This window comes from Macaca nemestrina, chromosome 13, assembly GCF_043159975.1.
Source record: "Macaca nemestrina isolate mMacNem1 chromosome 13, mMacNem.hap1, whole genome shotgun sequence".
In the NCBI taxonomy this organism is placed as follows: domain Eukaryota; kingdom Metazoa; phylum Chordata; class Mammalia; order Primates; family Cercopithecidae; genus Macaca; species Macaca nemestrina.
In genome coordinates, this window is record NC_092137.1 from 85,031,397 (window position 1) to 85,051,397 (window position 20,001).

General features: G+C 41.4%; 1 protein-coding gene across 3 annotated transcripts in view; it reads left to right on the plus strand.

Annotated features, from left to right (window-relative positions):
* The window catches only part of LOC105465361 (dynein axonemal heavy chain 6), a 383,399-nt gene that overhangs the window by 4,848 nt on the left and 358,550 nt on the right, over nucleotides 1-20,001 (plus strand). The gene's annotated exons all lie outside the window — the stretch shown is intronic.

The window sequence follows — 20,001 nt, forward strand, 5'->3', positions numbered from 1 at the left end:
AGTTTTAATCTGTTGGAGCAAAGTCTCTCGTTTGCATTTTTTTCATTTGCATTGTTTTTAACAAAATAAATTCATTATAGTCCCTCATGTGTGGAATCCAGTCAGAGCAGAAGGGAGAAGAGTTGACCAAGATTTGGGGTTTTCTGCCTATTCGAGAAATTTTGGCTCTTTATGTTTAAAAGCAATTATAGTTCTATATCTTACCTTGATTTTATGTGACCCCCCCATTCTACTAGAATGTCAGATTCTTTTCCTTTCACCAGAGTTTTGTGTAAATTCCTGGAGTGATGCTAGGGTGAGGTGGATGTAGTGTAAGGAGTGTTTGGTCTTCTGTCTGTGCTGGCATCTGCTGATAACATACATCCTTCCATCTGGTCCTTAGCTGTGGTCCAAGCTATTGCTGCATCGTCATTTACTCCTACTTTGAAGGCCTGTTTTGCTCTGGTTCTGTCAGCTATCTCTGGGCTCTTCTCAGGCATATGAGAACCTTTCAGCCTCCGTGGGCTACAAGAAACATCCCTGCTCGCTAAAACATACCATTTAGCTGCATCTTGCCAGCAGTTTGCGTCCTTGCTCTGACATGCACTCTTGCTCTCTTGCTGTCTCTCTCCTACTCCCCCCAGAAGTTCCAGCTTTGTGGACCTGTTACAAGACAGGGGTCCCAATCCAGATCCCAAGAGAGGGTTCTTGGATCTCATGCAAGAAAGAATTCAGGGTGAGTCCACAGTGCAAAGTGAAAATGAGTTTATTAAGAAAGTAAAGGAATAAAAGAATGGCTACTCCATAAACAGAGCAGCCCCGAGGACTGCTGGTTGCCCATTTTTATGGTTATTTCTTGATGATATGCTAAACAAGGGGTAAATTATTCATGTCTCCCCTTTTTAGACCATATAGGGTAACTTCCTGATATTGCCATGGCATTTGTAAACTGTCATGGTGCTGGTGGGAGTGTAGCAGTGAGAATGACCAGAGGTCACTCTGGTCACCATTTTGGTTTTGGTGGGTTTTGGCCAGCTCCTTTACTGCAAACTGTTTGATCAGCAAGGTCTTTATGACCTGTATTTTGTGCTGACCTCCTGTCTCATCCTGTAACTTAGAATGCCTTAACTGTCTGGGAATGCAGCACAGTAGGTTTCAGCCTCATTTTACCCAGATCTTAAGATGGAATTGCTCTGGTTCACAAGCCTCTGACATTTCCTCCTTCCCTTTTATAAGAGAACCCTTAATCCTAAGGGTTGCAGAAGGGCAAAGATCCATATTCTCTAACTTCTTCAGGCTGAATAGGGGCAATGATACTCCTGCCTGCCTATGAGGGTCTCTTGCATTCAAGGTAGAGAGGAGCTCAGTCAGAAAGCCTCAGTATGGTAAGGTCCATTCATAACGCTTGAGTTTTGACAAAAAGTGATATCTGGAAGATTAGTAAGTGTTTAAGAAAACATTCAGTAAGCTTGTCCTGTATTCCTACACAAAAAGTATAACAGCAATATATTCCACAAGGGCAAAGCAAAACAAAGTTATTCCAAGAAAACTGAATTAGAAAGCTTTCCATGAACTGGGCAATTGTTGGAACTAAGCTGATACGCGGTTGCTAGATGATTCCAATATGTGCCCAGGATTAGAGTATTGATCCAGATTTTTACATTACCCAGCCCTCTTGTTTCTTCTGAGTAGCAGTCAGAGATTACTAGTTGTTTCACAGGAATAAGCAGGGTTAGCCTTACTTGCAGAGACAAACTTAAAAACGATTGATAAGACTAGAATCTAATAATTCCAATTTTTGCTAAAGACAAAGCATGATAAGACCAATTTGTGTTATTATATTTGCCCTGATTCTTTGTATAAAGTACAGGAATAATGATTATTTTTCATGTACGCTCTTTTTAAGTTGGTTTTGATGGAACTCTCTTCCATAGCACAGTCTCAGATAAGACTTTTTTAAAGCCAAGCCCTGCCACAGGTTTGTATCCTCAAATACCTATGAGTTGGGTAAATTTCTCTTCTTTTGAGGTCCCAAGATAACCTGGGGCTCCTGGACCTGTGAGAACATGGCATTCTTTGCTTACCCTTCTTTACTTATACAGGCCAGAAACCCTGTACAGGGACTGTGTAAGGCAAGGTATGAGACCAGTTCCCCAAAGGGCTTTTATTGGCTCTACAAGTCAAGTTTGATTCCTTAAAGGAAAGCACACCATTCCAGTCAAAGCCTTGGTAAAATAATCAATTTCTCCAATTGTATCCTGTTACAAAAGAAAACAGATTCTTGTTGCACTTACGCAAATAACTATATTGCTATAAATTAAGAATACTCACAGTTTCCACATTTTGGAGAAATCAGGTAGAGAGAAACAAATATGCTGCAAATTTTGTTCAAGGAGCATACTTTACTCAATTGCTAAAACCTGCAAATAGCTCAAAAAAAGTTTCATTTATTCTGAAAAGCAAAACAAAGGATCAGCAGCATTTTAAGCAAAGTTAAAAAGATTAGCCTTCTTCAGCTTAGTCCATATAGTTAACTTCTGTTTGATAGTTATGAACATTATATTTCTCCATGAGAGTTCTGAAAATGTTTTCCTGTACTCTGATATCACAGTCTCCAGTTATCAGAAAACCTGCATTTAAGAATGCCTGTTAGAGTTCTATAATTGATTATAAACCACCTTCTAAAGAGGATTAAAACAAGGTAACAATTGTTTGTGGATGACAAAACATCTTAGGATAGCCACAGTTAAAAACACAATTGACAAAGAAATTTGGTTACCTCTGTGGCATACAATAATTCAAAACAACAACTATAATTATTACTGATAATGTACACTGAGTCATATCAAAATTATAGGAGTTTCCCATAATTTTGGAACACATATACCAATAACACATTTATACAAATACAGCCCAAAGAAAACCAAACACCATTTTTACAAATTTTTGTTAAAGAGCAGATCATAAGCAGGTTTTTGCTCTAAGAAAAACCTGGTTTGCATTTATTCCATTGTTAAGTTTACAGAAAAACTGAATACTCCTTTAACTTTAGCCAATATGTTCACACAGAATCTCTTTTACAATTAATTTTTCACAAAACTTTCATAACTTGCTTACACCTTCAGATTTATCCTAACTTAAAACAATCCTTTAATCCTTTAGGCAAGAAAAATCCACATTCCCATGCCTTCTTACAATCTTTTTTTTTTTTTTTTCCATGAACACATTTTACTTTTCTTACACATCTTGCATGTACAACTGTTTCTTCAAGAGTCTCAATTACATGTTACAATGTTAATGCTTAGAAACTTTTATTTTTGGTGAAGTTCAAGATTTTAGTTATGTGCTAGATGTGGAGCCTAGCCTAGGAGACACCAGGCAGAAGAGCAGATAAGAGCTGACTCTCCAGCATAGCTAGGAGGCACGGCTAACTCCACATGTCCCGAGGCCGTACCTTACTTAAGCAAGCAAGTTGTATAGTAAGAGCCATAGTGGCATTTTATGAGGCATTTAGGAGGTCTAACAACCTTTGAATTATACAACAGTTCTTGCATAAATTCCCTTTCATGACTTACACAAACCATCTGAGACATTCTTGGACTTTCTGACTTGCCCTAAACATCCCTCCTTTTAAACAACCAGTCATTTTACTTTAGGACAAGAATTTAACATATGAGATCCTTTCTTATATAAAATCTCTCTATTTATAATCTTTGTGTAGCTAGGGGGCATGGCTAATTCCACATGTCCCCAGGCCTTATCTAGAATCTAATGACTTTAAGGTAGGTAAATTGAACAATTTTTAAAAGTTAAAGAGGTGGTTTATGACCTTAAAGCATTTAGCAAACTTAATCTCACCTGCATAATTTAGACTAAATGTTTCTATTTTGTCAATAATTTTTAATAAGTTAGACAATTTTTAAAAGTTAAAGAGGTGGTTTATATGACCTTAATGCATTTAGCAAACTTAATATCTGACCTGCATAGACTAAATATTTTTATCAATAATTTTTAATAAATTGAACAATTTTTAAAAAGAGGTGATTTATATGACCTTACTGCATTTAACAAACTTAATATCTGACCTGCATAATTTAGACTAAATGTTTTTATCAATAATGTTTAAAGCTGTTTTTATTTCCCAAAGATTACTAAAGTTACCTGAACTAAAAGGCATTACAGTTTTATTTAACTTTCAAAATATTTAAGTGCTTATTTTTATTTAAGCCAATTAATTAGAGTTCTTTTATATAAACATTACACACAACACATATATAGCTACACTCAAAGACAGAAGAAGATTACTAAGTAGTTGAATGTTTTTCATTTGCCAGTTTTTAAGTTTCTTAATTGGATTACTAGCTTTAGGGTGAAGCCCTTGGAAGAACAGGGCCAGGAAAGGGTCTGTGGTGCCTCCTGTTTATCCCAAGAAGTCCAGGCTGTTAGAGCTTGAATATCTGCTTTTAATTAAACTAATTTTAACCATAGCACTCTTTAATAAAGCCCTTTTAGAATTTCTTATGCCAAATGGCTGATATTTCTGGCTTTTGAACTTTATCAAAGGTAACCTCCCAGGTGCTTAAAGAAAATTTAAGACAGTACAAGGAGGAGAAGAGAATAGACAGGTCATACATATATTAAACCAGAGATTACTTACTTCCTAGGTGGGGAATCAAACCTGGACTGCCACTGTAAAAGTGTAAAACCTTGGTTAGTGAGCTATAGCATGGGGCACTCTCCATTTCCTTTACAATAAGGAGTCTAGAGTCATTAATTTTGAGTTTGCAAAGGCTTTTAACTATTTAATATGATTTTTTAGAGCTAACTATGACATGAACCCTAAAATTTCTGTTCCCTGGAAGGCAGAGACCAAGAGAAAGTACTGCCACATGGTTAAAAGGTCAAGCTTCCAAGGACATAAAATGAGGTGGAGACTTCATCCAATTTTTTTTGTTTGTTTCAGGAACCTGCAACCAAATTTGTTACTGACCACCTTGTTGGGTTGTCTTAGAAAAGTGGGCTTAGAGGTGTTCTAAGCCCATGTTTTATCCTAAAGTACCCCTCGACACAGAAAAACAAGTTCATAGCACAAAATACACCAGCTTAAGACTAACCTTAGAATTCTTTTTCTCATTAATCAAAACTTTACAGATGAGATAAACACCGATTTGTTTTTTCCCATTCATTCAGCCGTTTGCAGAGAGAGAAAGAAGTCAGAAATCTGACTGGTAAGAAATTCTTACCCTTTTGCCAGCATGCCAAGCTTCTGAATTCCCTTTTCCTGAGTGGCCCTAGTGATCCAGCTTGCAGCAGCATCACCCTCGGGGCCAAGCCACATCATAAAGGAAAATTATTTTTTTCTTTCTGGCCAAAGCAAAATACATGTGATAAAACATAGACATTAGCCACTCTGCTTAGCACCCAATATCAAACTGGCAAGGCTTAAATTTGCCCCTGGATGGGCCCCATCATCTTTAATCCAACCTCTGACTTGGAGTTTCAATACGTGGTCTCTGGGCAAGGTGGTTGCCCTGAGTAACAGAAAAGATAGGGAAGGAAAAGTAAAGAAGTATTGCCTGTGGCAGGGTGGGGAAGGTGAAGAGTTTAGGGAGGCCAGAGAAAAGACCCACTCATTGCAGCCAACAGTGAAAAGTACAGTTGGCTGCTTGTCAGTAACAATCTTTTCCAGCAGTCCCATCAGCTCTCCAATTTCTACTTTTAGGGAGGAGAAAGCTCCCCCACATCCTGTACGTGCCTAACCCTGTCACCCACAGCCATCAGCAAAGCATGCAAGGCAGATTATTTCAAAGAGAATAGCATTTAACATCCTATAGTGCCAAACCTGTACTTAGCCAAGAGGGACTTTACTGAGTGGGGCCTCTAACCCTCATTAAGTTGGGCCTCTAACCCAAGGTTGGTCAAGCATCCTTGCCTTTTATTAAGAGGGGCCTCTAACCCACTCTGTCTTAAGGAGAGACATTAACTCCCCTAAATTGGGCCTCTAACTCAATCCCATTCTTTACTTGAGTATATGCACTCCACTTACCCAAAGTCAGTCAATTTGTGCACGCAGATGATTTTCCTATGGGTCAGGGGTCTCTTCAGTATCATCCTTTCCGTGGTTCGCCAGAAATATGTTACAGGACACCAACACTTACCCAAAGCCATTGGGTCAGGGTTTCTGCACTGTAGTCCCCTGTGGGTCGCCAGAAATATGTTACAGGACAAAGGTCCCAATCCAGACCCCAAGAGAGGGTTCTTGGATCTTGCACACAAAATAATTCAGGGCAAGTCCACAGTGCAAAGTGAAAGCAAGTTTATTAAAAAAGCAAAGGAATAAAAGAATGGCTGTTCCACAGACAGAGCAGCCCCGAGGGCTGCTGGTTGCCCATTTTTATGATTTCTTGATGACATGCTAAACAAGGGGTGGGTTATTCATGGTTCCCTTTTTTAGACCATATGGGGTAATGTCCTGACATCGCCATGGCATTTGTAAATTGTCATGGTGCTGGTGAGAGTGTAGCAGTGAGGACAACCAGAGTGACTTCTGGTCAGCTGGTTTTGGTATGTTTTGGCCAGCTCCTTTACTGCAACCTGTTTTATCAGCAAAGTCTTTATGACCTGTATTTTGTGCTGACCTCCTATCTCATCCTGTGACTTAGAATGCCTTAACCATCTGGAAATGCAGCCCAGTAGGTTTCAGCCTCATTTTACCCAGCTCCTATTTGTTGGGGTGATCAGAGCCAACACCAGGTTGTGGGGGCAATGAAGTCTGGTGGAGTCAACAGATTGAGAAAAAGACAGTTTGAGAACGTGGGACCGGGGGGCCATCACGATTGTGGAGGCTGTGAAGGCCCTGAGCTCTGGGAGCCCATGCTATTTATTGGTAATCCAACAAAGAAACAGGTGGTGAGAATGTGGGGGGGTCAAAAGGGCAGACACATGATCTAGAGCTGTGATGGTTTAGCATTTATATGGAACATGTTCTGCTACTTGAGATAATGGGAATACAATTGATCTTGGAGCCTAGGAGGGCTAGTAGCAAGGTGCCAGCAAGGCTAGACACATTCCAGAGGACATTATGTCAGACATGCAAGCCCTGCCTCAGCTTTTTTCCCAACACTCAGCTTTTTCCCAACATGCTCCCCTTCTCTTTTTTGCAAAAGAGAAGGTATCATTATTACTAGCTATCATTATGACTAGCATAAAGGGTGGCCTCTTTTAATTGAGCGAGGCAATTGCAGGCTGTGCAGCCTTTAGTTGCTGGTTGGTGATCCAGCTTCATTTTTCTTAGCCCTTATTCAAAATGGACTCACTCTGGTTTGAATGCTTCCCACATATCTCCCCTTTCCCTTTTACAAGAGGATCCTTAATCCTAGGGGTTGCAGAAGGATGAAGGTCTGTCTTCTGTAACTTGGTCATGCTGAATAGGGGCAATATTCCTACCTATTAGGGTCTCTTGTATTCAGGGTGGAGAGGAGCTCAGTTAGAAAACATTGGTCCTTTAAGCATCGTGACTCCAGTCAGTCCTTGTTCCATCTTCGCATTCAGATTCAACTAGCTCATGGCTCACTGGGGTAACCTGGTCCATGATTGGCATCCATGGGTCCCTCCAGTCTCCCACTCTATGGTCATACACATCTTGAGGGCATCCATATGGTTCATTTGTCTCCTGCAAAAACACAAGCATACCCTCACCCCCACATTAGTAAATCTACTGAAGCAGAAGCAAAAATTTTTGTGGCTGTAGCTGGGAGGCCACTGATAATGAGATCAGGCCCCTTCTAACAGAAGGCACAGAGAAAGCAAATCAAGGCTTCTCAGAACTTCAGTTTGCACTGTACAGGTGGGTCCACTAGATGCTGTGGCTCATGGTAGATCTTCAGATGTTTGGTGGGCACCCACACAGGCACCTGATTGACACCTGGAGAGACACAAGCAAATCCTCTTCCCCATATAATTATCTTTCCTCTTTCCCAGCTCTTAGTATGTGCATCCCTCCACCATATACCCTGCCCAGCCTTTTTATTTTCCTTTGGTCCTGTCAGGTGTTGTTCTGCTGCAGTTATGGGTTGATCTTTTTGTAAATTTAAAAACTTTAACTTTAATAAAGCTAGATGCAATTGCATATGTGGTGTTTTATATTCCTGGTCTCCTGCCTTCTGCTTTTGTATTTGAGTTTTTAAAGTATGATTAGCCCTTTCCACTATTGCCTGTCCTTGTGGGTTATATGGAATACCTGTAGTATGGGCAATATTCCATTGTTGAACGAATGGAGCCATGGCTTTGCTACACTATCCTGGGCCATTATTAGTTTGATTTTTTTCTGGGATTCCCAAAACAGAAAAGCAAGATAAAAGATGTCTTTTAACATGAGGGGTAGCCTCCCCTGTTTGACATGTGGCCCAGATAAAATGTGAATAGGTATCTACTGAAACATGTACAAAGAACAATATTCCAAAAGCAGAAATATGTGTTACATCCATCTGCCAGAGGGAATTTGGAGATAAACCTGTAGGGTTAACTCCTGTTCCTTGATGTGGCAAATGCAGGACTTGGCAGGTAGAATAGTGTTGCACAACTTCTTTAGCTTGTTTCCATGATAGACCATATTTTTTCCTAAGGCCTGCAGCATTAAGATGGGTTAAAGAATGGAATGTTTGTGCATCAGCAAAGACCACAGACACCAATGCATCCGCCCTTTAAGTTTAGTTAAAGGGCCAGGGAGATTAGTATGTGCTCTCATGTGAGTGATATATAGAAAAGTGAATGCCTTTGTTGTACTACTTGCTGTAAAGAATGAAATAACAGATTACGTTGTTCATCAGTCACATTTCGAATTAAGGCACATTCAATATCTTGTGTGACTTGCACTACATAGGCTGAATCAGAAACAATGTTTACTGGCTGTTTAAAAGTTTTTAACACTGTTGTCACCGCCATAAGTTCAGCCCTTTGAGCAGAAGCAAAGTCAGTGTGCAAAACTTCTTGTTGAGGTCCTGCAAATTAGGCTTTTCCGTTACTAGATCCATCAGTAAAAAGAGTAATGGCCCTTTGATAGGGGCTTTTTCAGTAATAGAAGGCAATATCCAGGATGTTAATTTTAGAAACTGAAATATCTTAGATTTAAGATATGATTATCAAAAATGCCAACAAAACCTGCCCAATTAACTTACCATTCTTGGGAATTTACATAGGCTTGTTGAATTTATTGTTTAGTTAATGGAACTATAATCTGATTTGGATCATATCCCATTAACTTTGTTGTGTGCAGCCTCACTTGTCCTACTAGCACAGCAGTTTGATCTAAGTACAGAGTGAATGTTTTGGTTGTGTTGTGAGGTAGAAAAAGTTACTCAAGCAGATCATTCTGTTGAATTATAACTCCTGTAGTCGAATGCTTAGTAGGAAAAACCTAAAAACTGTAATGGCTATATTGGATTAATTCATTCTACTTGTGCTTGCTGAATTTTTTCCTCAATTAGTTGAAGTTCCTCCAGTGCTTCTTTGGACAGGGAGCATTTACTGTTAAGGTTAGAATCACCTCATAAAGTAGAAAAGAGGTGAGACATAGCATAGGTAGGAATGCCTAAAGTTGGACGAATCCAATTAATGTCTCCTAATAATTTTTGGAAATCATTTAAGGTTTCTAAATTATCTCTTCGAATTTGAACCTTTTGAGGCTTAATAGCACTTTGCTCTACCTTCATTCCTAGACATTGAAAGGGAGAAGTTTGGATTTTATTGGGAGCTATAATTAACCCTGCCACATTTACAGCTTTTTCTAACTGTTTGTAGCATAACATCAATTCTTCCCTAGTTTCAGCTGCACACAGAATATCATCCATGTAATGGATGATATAACATTTTTTAAACTGTTCTCTAACTTGCTTAATAGCTCTCCTGACATAAGTTTGGCAAACAGTTGGGCTATTTAGCATGCCTTGTGGTAGTACTTTCCAATGGTATCTGTCTGCTGGTTCTTTATTATTTATGGCGGGAACAGTAAAAGTAAATTTTTCATAATCTTGGGCAGCTAAAGGAATGATAAAAAAGCAATCCTTTAGCTCTGTCACTATGAGAGGCCAGTATTTTGGGATCATCATTGGGGAGGGTAACCCTGGTTGTAGTGCACTGATAGGTTGAATTACAGCATTAAGAGCCCTTAAATATGTTAACATTCTCCATTTCCCTGATTTTTTCTTAATGACAAATACAGGAGAATTCCAAGGGGAGAAAGTAGGGTCTATATGATCCTTTTGCAACTGTTCCTGCACCAGCTCTTTTAAAGCCTCCAGTTTTTCCTGTTTCACTGGCCATTGCTCTACCCAAACTGGTTTGGCAGTTAACCAAACAAGAGGAATGGGAGCCGGAGGCTCAACAATGGCTGTTTCTAAAAATGACACCCCAATCTGGTCCAATTGGTTTGTCCTTTTACTTACTCTAAAGGTTCTGATTGGCCATTTTTATCTTTCCCTAGTCCTTTCCCCAGGTGATATCCCATATTTCTCATCATTTGTCTATTATTACTACTATATTGATCCATAGGAATAGATATTTCAGCATCCCATTGTTGCAATAAGTCTCTACCCCATAAATTAACAGGAATAGGTGAAATCATAGGCTGAATTGTCCCTTCCTGACCATGCAACCCTTGACATGGTAAAATCAAGGAACTTTGAAAAACTTCTGAGGCAGCTTCTACTCCAGCAATACCAATGGATGCCTTTTGCTTAGGCCAATGCTGGGGCCATTTATTTATAGCAATAATAGAGACATCAGCTCCAGTATCTACTAATCCTTCAAAATCTTTTCCCTGAATAGTTACTGTCCAAATAGGTCTTTTGTCAGAAACTTGATTAACCCAATATACAGCCTTTCCTGTTGGATTAGTATTACCAAAGCCCCCTGTTCTTTTCACTGTGCTGTTTCCTAGTTTTATGTAAGATAACAGCAACAACTGAGCAATTCTTTCTCCTGGGAAGGCAGACCACGGAGTTGAACTAATAACTAATTGAATTTCTCCGGTATAATCAGAGTCAATTATTCATGTATGTACAATAACCCCTTTTAAACTTAGACCTTCCAAGTAATAGACTGTTCCTGAGGGTAAGGGCCCCCTAACTCCCATGGGGACCTTTTTTGGTGGCTCTCCAGGAAATAGGGAGACGGAAATTGTGTTGCAGAGGTCTATGACAGCACTGCCTTTTGAGGCAGGGGACAATTTGTACATTTGTAAGGGCACTGGCTATGCCAGATATGCCTCAGTTTGTTGAGGGGCTCGACGTGGGCCCCTCTTCCCATTTCCCAGAAGAGGTTGTCCATCTTTGCTAAATTTAGAATGACACTGACTTGCCCAGTGATGGCCTTTTTCACAAAGGGGACATGCACTGGGACTTTTCTGTTGATTGATGGTAGCTCTTGCCTTTTGATTTCCTTTTCTACATTCCTTTTTTGTGTGTCCAAATTGCCCACAATTAAAGCAAGAGCCTGAGAAATGGGGCATATTCTTTCCTACTCTTAATCCAGCTGTAACCTGAGCTAAAAGAGTAGCTGTAAGTTACCTCCAATGCCATTGTAAGCCTTAATATATCCAGCTAAATGAGCCTTCCCTCTCAGGGGTTTAATAGCAGTTTGACACTCTGCATTAGCATCATCATATGCAAGAAGCTGTATTACAACATCTTGAGCTGTTTTATCAGTTATAGCTTTATACACAGCCTCTTGGAGCTGAGCAATAAAATCAATATGTGATTCTTTAGGTCCTTGTCGGACAGAACTGAAAGAAGGATATTTTTCCCCTGTAACATTTATCCTTTCCCTTGCCCATAAGCACACAGAGCACAGCCAAACAATGGCAACATCCTCCATTACTGCTTGATTTTCTAATCGACCCCAGTCAGGTCCAACTCCCATTAACTGTTCAAAGGAAACAGGCACAGGTGGTTGTGCTTGTGTATTTTCCCTTGCCTGAGTTTGAGCTTCGTCCGCCCACCAGATTTTAAACTGCAAGTACTGAGATGGAGTGAGAACAGATTTTGTTAAAGTATCCCAATCATATGGTATTAATCTATTATCAAGAGAAACATTTTTTTAATAAAGTTTGCACAAAAGGAGAGTTTGGCCCATATTGACTAATGGCTTGAATTCCTTCAACAGCTTAAAAGGAAAGGTGGTCCAATTAGCTATATTCTGTCCTCCCTGCTGGATTATAGTTACGGGAAATTGCCATGCTTCAAGGTCTCCCTCAGCTCTAGCCTTTTGAATAGAATTTTGTATAGTACCACCAATTGCTCCAGGTTTTAATGTTGCAACTACAGGAGCAGTAAGTTTTGTAGCTAATTCATCTTCTCGCCCATTAAGGGGAGAGAAAGGAGGTGGCATTTCACTTAACTCAGCAGGTGGAGCCGACAGGCTAGTAAAACATACTTTTTTCAGTTTCCCGTTCTTTTAATTTCCTCCATTTCCTGTTCCTCACATTCAGAATCTAAAGTTAGTTTTTATACTCATCCTCCTCTTCCTCATCTGAATCTGCCTCATCATCTGTTTGAAAGGGCTCAAGAGCTGCTTTTATTAGCACCCACATTGACCAAACCGAGAGTGGAATTTTTGCTCCATCTTTATATGCTTTTTTAAAATCTCTGCCATTTCTCTCCCATTCATCCAACTCCATAGTCCCTTATTCCAGGAACCATGGGCAAAACTGCTTTATTGCACTAAAGAGTGATAAATTCTGAGTACTAACTTTCACTCCACCTCTCCGTAATAAATGCCTTAAGAAATTTAAATAAGTGGAATGTCTGCTTTCACTTTGTCTCATTGTTACCCTGGTTCTTCCGAGCACTCAGCTTTCCCGAGCTTCTTTTAGACGTCCTCCGCTTTTACATGCTGTAGTGTTCCTTTACCTGGGTCTTTGTCACCCCATGTTGGGCAGCCAGGAATGTTGGGGTGATCAGACCCAACACCAGGTTGTGGGGGCAGCCAAGTCCAGCAGAGTCAAAGGACTGAAAGACAGTTTGAGAGAGAAAGTAGAACCAGTGAGCCATCGCGATTGTGGAGGCTGTAAAGGCCCTGAGCTCTGGGAGCCCACGCTATTTATTGGTAAACCAACAAAGAAACAGGTGGTGAGAATGTGGGGATTAAAAGGGCAGGTGCATGATCTACAGCTGTGATGGTTTAGCATTTATATGGAACATGTTCTGATGCTTGAGATAATGGGAATACAATCGATCTAGGAGCCTAGGAGGGCTAGAAGCAAGGAGCCAGCAAGTCTAGACACATTCCAGAGGACATTATTTCAGACATGCAAGCCCTGCCTCAGTTTTTTCCCAACACTATTTAAGATGGAGTTTCTCTGGTTCACACACCTCTGACAGACCCCTCAAACCTGTCTGGTAATTCTTTTGACTACCCACCTCCCTTCAACTACATGCTGGGGTAGTGGGGATGAGGCGATAGCGCCTAAGCTCTCCTGGTTTCCCTTCGTCCCTAACCTGAGGATCCTTTTCTGATCATGGAGACATTGACTCACATTTTTGTCCTAAATCTAAGTTATTTCTATCCTGAGGTCTTTGAGTTACACATTCCCTTCCTGAAGCAATGGACCAAGAAAGCCAAATAGAAATTGACTGGGGAAAGGGGGCTGAATATTTGTGGAGAGAGAGTCAAAGAATAGAAGGTAATATGGGAAGGAAAAGCATCTGTTAGTATTACAAAGTATCTTACCTCTAGAATCGGGATGTGCTAAAGCTTTGTATGAATTCACCCAGGCAATCTGACTCTGCCACATGGAAACTGAACAAAAAGAACCTTCTGTATGCCCAGTTCTGACAACTTCTTTCTGGAAAAAGAAAATCTGCCTTCTAAAGGAAAAAAAGCTGCTTTGTCCCCAGTGTACTTATATGTACACTTGAAGAGAAATGTAGTGTAACCAAGAAAGACAGGCTTCCTGGTTAAGCTGGTGTAAGCCCTCAGGCCCCACTGTAGGTACTACCAATTCCTTCATAAAACCAGTGGAGGGATTAGGGAGCTTGTATCCTTCACCTTATTTAGGGAAGATGGTACAACACAAATCAGAAACACTTGACACTTCCTTCTAGGAGAACTGTGAGGAAACATGAGTCAGAAGGGCCAGGGATTATTTTCATCTGAAGTGCAGCCTCAACGAGAGACAAAATCACACAGCACAATTCTAAGAAAGAACGAGCTAATACCACTGGACGATTTGAGCAGAGGCAGATTCTTTCCCTCTCCTCTGACAGAGTGGCACTGCTTGCTGGGGGTTGCCTTTCCAAAAAAATGAGGACAAGGAACTTTCTGAAATGCACCTACAGGGCCCTCTTGAAAGCCAGTGACAGTTTGTTGAATGCTTGATCCACTCAGCACCTCTGAAGGGGAGGTTCCATCTGCATTGGACCTTATAGGAATGTCAAGAACTTTGACCTCTCCTTTAGAAGAAATGGATTCCAAATATAGTTTTCTTTTCCCATGCTTGAGCCCTGTTGCAGATTTGGCCCCCTGAAAAGCCAACGCTGAATACCCTGTGCAAGAGTACCCCAGGGACCAAGCCTGTTGAAAGGAAGGGAAGAGAGCAAGACTGGGCAGTGGGAGAGGTCCACCTCTCCTGTTTGTTATAGGCCCAACAACAATCTTGGCCAAAACCCTTAGATTTCCCTGAATTGGGCCAAGATGCTCAGACCACCTGAGTTCTTGCCTGGTGTCCAGGAGGAAGGAGGTCACACGAATGAATAGAAGATGGTAAATGAGGGGGATTTTACTGCTGTTGAAAGTGACTCTCAACAGGAAGGGGAGCTGAAAAGGAGATGGAGCGGGAAGGTAATCTTTCCCTGAAGTCCAGCTGTCCCTCGTTGGATTCCTCTCTGATGCTACACCATCAGCTGTCCCCAGCCGGACTCCTCTCTGATGCTATGCCATCAAGCTGCACCTCTGAAGTCAAGCTGCTTCCCTCTGACATCCAACCGTAGTCTCCAACATTCAGCTGCTTATCCCCTCTACCAGCTGAGGTCTGGGGGTTTTATAGGCACAGGATCAGGTGCAGGGCAGGTCATGGGTGGTTTTAGAAAAGGCAACATTGAAGCAGTAAAACAGGGATGTATGGTCTCACTTTGGGCTGCAGTACTAGGCTTTTTGGCTTGAGGGTTGAGCCCTTGCCAGGAACCCTCTTCTGCCCAGAATTTCCCTGCCTCTTGTCTCTACCACTCTCACACTGTCCAGCACTGGATCCAGCCATTCTTCCACCACCTCTCTGAACTTCTGAAGACTTTTGCCCTATTTTCAGGGCAATGCTGTCTCAGAGGGATTAGATACATCAGGGCTTTTACCTAGTTTAATAGCCTCTCCCAAATTACACATTTGCAATCTAACAGATATTGCCAATGTTTACACACAAGAAGTGATTCACGTTGAAATTTCTGGAATTTCTGGAAAGACACCAGAAGAAAGCAAGATTCCCTGAGACCCTGAATGTAGCTGAAGACATTGTAACCCACTCCATACCCACTCTGTAGTGGGAAGGGAACCATAAAAGAGTTCCAAGAGTTACTACTAAAAAGAGAGAAAGCAGGGCCCTGGGGCCAATGGAGAAGAAAGAAGAGAGTTCTTGGGAAGCTGGTTGTGGCCTGAGAAAGGACTCCAGGGTAGAAGAGAATAACCCCCCTTGTTCTTGAAGGGCAAAGGATACCACAAAAGTCAAACCCAAAGCTACCAGGTTATGGAAGCTCTAGCTCAGGCTCTGCCATTCATCTTCTTCAGCATTTTCATGACTTAGGGCTGGGATAGTTGCCTTTTTCATTGGAGCTTTATATAGTTGTGAAATAAGTGAGAGTGCTGGGCTTTGCAGAGTGATGTCACTTAACAGCAATTGATGGGGTCTGTTTGGACTTAAAAGGAAGCATGCCCTTTCAGTGCCATTCTGCAACATTGTCTAACAAGCCCACCAAAGAGTTATTCTCTACAAAGATGAGCCTTTACTTGATTTGGTTTTACAGTTAATACAAAAATTATGTGCTGCTTCATTATAGATTTTATAGATAATTTCTACTTTGGGATTTATTGTCTTCCAAATTTTCCCTGAGGTTACTCCATTTTATAAAATAAAGAAAAATCAATAGGTTTTATTTTTAATAGATGAAGAGATGTGGTTAGGACCCAGACTCTGTGAAGCTATGTTGACTTAATAGACTTTTATTCTGGTAGAAATGCAAATTATTTCTATCCAGCAGAAAAGAAAACCCCAAAGATTATGGTTTTGTTGCACTGTAAGCACATTCCTCAGTTCTATATCTCACCTGGAAACCTGTGTGCCTCAGCTCCTCACTTGTAAATAGGGATAATAATAGTACCTACCTCATATAGTTGTTGTGTGGATTAAATGAAATAATCTATGTAATGCACATAGAAGAGAGACTAAATCCTAGTATACAATAGTAAATACTCAACAAATATAGACCATTATTTTCTTAGGCTCATTTAACTGGAAAACTAGGGCAAGCCTTCAGACATAGCTGGAACCAGTTACTTAAAGAAGTCATGGCCAGGCACAGTGGCTCACGCCTGTAATCCCAGCACTTTGGGAGGCCAAGGTGGGTGGATCACCTGAGGTCAGGAGTTCAAGACCAGCCTGACCAGCATGGAGAAACCCCGTTTCTACCGAAAATACAAAAATTAGCTGAGCATGGTGACAGGCGTCTGTAATCCCAGCTACTGGGGAGACTGAGGCAGGAGAATTGATTGAACCTGAGAGGCAGAGGTTGCAGTGAGCCCAAATTGCGCCATTGCACTCTAGCCTGGGTACCAGAGCAAAACTCTGTCTCAACAACAACAACAAAAAAAAAAAAAAAAAAAAAAAAAAGAAGAAGAAAAGAAAAGAAGAAGTCATGAGGGCTTGTCTTACTCCAGGCCTGCATCCTCACCATTCCATCCAAATCCTTCAATAAGAAAATGCCTCTGTTTTGGATCTTCTAGCAAACACATCAGGACTAACTGATTAGAAAGACTTGTGTGTACTTGTAGGGCCAGATGCTAGTGGGCTGGGCAGCAGTGGGCAGCAGACATGCCAGGCAGATAGCTCCATATCCTTGAATCTGTGTCCTGCTACCACCACTTAAGGCCCCAAAGCCTTACACTAACCCCTATGTCCCAGATTATTCCATTTACTCCATGGTTTTAGGCAAATGCGTAATAACACTGAGATGATATCTATCCTTTAAAAAAATTCCTCTATGAACTTAAGAGAAGCAAAATAAAATAGTAAGTGGAAAGAAACAAGATGTACCTTGAAAAACAAATGAAAATAGCCTCACATGTTCACCCAGTGCTAATGAAAGTGATAAAGCTCACTAACGTGTGGAAAAGAATACACATGGACTTCACCATCAACAGTTCGGAGCTCAGATCTCTGCTTCAGCAGAGGTCACAGCAGTGTCACCTTGGGAAGGTCACCTAATTTCTCTGAGTCTCAGATTCCTCACTTGAATTTAACAGGACACGAGGAGCAACTCATATGCTCAGCTTTGTTCCCCATATGCCGCAAACACCAGGGAGGTCAGCTGTTCAGGTCTACCTTCTCTGTCCCCATTTGTACCTCTTGATGCTTATGACAATCATAAGGAGGCAGGAAGTGACCTACTGGTCTATGCCACTCTGGCACAAAGATTTAGAGGTGACAGATGTTAAGCCATAGAAGCCTGCATTCTCAGGCAGCATTGCTGAGCAATGCTTTCCTGCTGAGCAGTACCACAGTAGTCCTAGAGGACTGGTTCGGCTATCTCCTGTGACATAGCTGGCAACTTTTTTTTGCCAAAGAGGAGGGAACCCACCTCCTGACAAAAACACAGACATGCAAACACCTTCACAGATTTAATTTTTAGGGGAATATTCCTCTTGTATAGCTTCCACTATATATAAAATATGGATCACAATACCTACCTCACAGGGTTATGATACAAAATAGAAAGAACAACACAGAAAAAAAGTATATTGCACACTTCTTGGCCCAAGGAAGGTCCTTGGTAAATGTCAGTTATCTTTCCCTCTGATCCAATTAACTTATTTTTAAGTGGTATTGGAGCTGACATTTAAGTCATGCTTCAAGGTGAAATAGATGGCCAAAGTTTTGGATCTTCCTGAAAGTGAAATATAACCAGACAGGCATTTAATGTGTCAGGCTATTGAATAGCATCATCTCATTTTAAAAATATAGACCACGAGAGATAATGCAAACTGCTCCCTTCTAGAGGAAGCTGAGAATTCTTTGTCTTCTTGCAGCCTTAAGACAGTCCAAGGGATCTGTCCAGACCAGCCGCTGTCTCACTCATGACAGGCAGCAACCCCAGATTCACAGCTCTATTTTCTCCAACAACTGCTACTCAGGAGGTAGCCCCTCGGGGCAGATGTGGATATGACTTATCAGGGCCTAGCAGATGTGGCTCTGAATGACACTCTAGGTTTTTTGGTCAACTTGTTCTTATTGTCGAAGGCAATCATAGTGCTGAAGGAGCACAGATTGAGTGTAGGGGGCCTGGGACGCCTTCCATGCCTCCCTGGCTTACTTTCCTGCCAGCAGGACTCAAGCCCCGACGAGGAGACAAAAATGCAGGTGTCAGACAAGTGGGAGCTAAACACAAAGCAGTGAGGGTAATACATTTTATTTTATGGTTTGTTTTTTTTTTTGGAAACAGAATCTCACTTTGTTACCCAGGCAGGAGAGCAGTGGTATGATCATAGCTCACAAAGGATACCACAGAAATCCTCCTTCCAGCCCCAAGAAGCAGTGAGCAAGGCCTCCCTCCACACCTGCTGCTATGTGCTTCTGTAGCTCTCCCCATGACAACCCTCCCCATGGTGCCACCATCACACATGGACTAATTACATCCTTCTCCATCTCTCTCTGCTGGTTCACACCTCCCTGCTACCTTTGCAGCTCCTTTCCGGAGTTCACTGCAGCCTCCAACTCCTAGGCTCAAGTGATCCTCCCACATCAGCCTCCCAAACAGCTAGGATTACAGGTGTGTGGCAGCATGCCTGGCTAATTTTTTAATTTTGGGGTGTAGATACAGGGTCTCACTATGTTGCCCAGGCTGGTCTTGAATTCCTAGGATCAAGCAATCCTCAGGTGTTGGGATTCCAAAGTGCTGGGATTACACGTGTGAGCCACTGCTCCTGGCCAAAAATTTGTATTTTTGAAAAGCTCCCCACCTGACTCTTATCCAGTCCCTGGCATTTGGCAACTCCCTGCTTTTGACCAGTAGCTCTCAGGATTTTATACTCAAAGCTTTGATATTCCTCCTTATGCTATTTACACCTATTTACACGTGCCAGCCAATATTGAGGATAACCGAATGCCATAGAGAGAGATAGTGTTCCAAACTACCTACCAACTGTGAAACAATCAACCTAGAGATAGGACAAACTTGGAGATGGGTCTTGGAAATTTGCACAGTCATGGTAAGTTGTGTGCTCTCTCTCTTTCCTCTTCTCTTTCCCCACGTTTCTCCCTACTCCTCCACCTCCCCAGAATATATAGTCACCTAGAATAAGCATGAGGGCATGAGAAAGAGCACAGCAAAGTTTATGGGTTTCATATAAAAACCTTATTTTAAAATAATTATAGGTTTATAGGAAGTACAATGAACATTCAGGACATGGAGTATGCCTAATGGTGACATTTCCAGCTTCTCATTTGTCCTCCTCTGACATAACAGGCAGGGAGAGGGAAGGGTACCTCATTATGGTCAGGCAGGAAGTCCAGCATCTTCGTGTGTGGCCTCCACTGACACCTTTTGGGGAGGGCTTTATTATTTCTAAGTAGGGATAAAAGTCCCAGCTCCCCACAAAGACATCACCCTACTATCCTGGTTTCTGGGGGTGCAGGGGACACCCGTTATAACTGAACAAGAATGGAAATCTAGGTTACCCACTTGGCTTTTGTTGACAGAAATGGGGATGGGACTGTGTTTTTGCCCATGGTGTTTGGCTGGGGTAGGGTAGTTATACTCTAAAAGA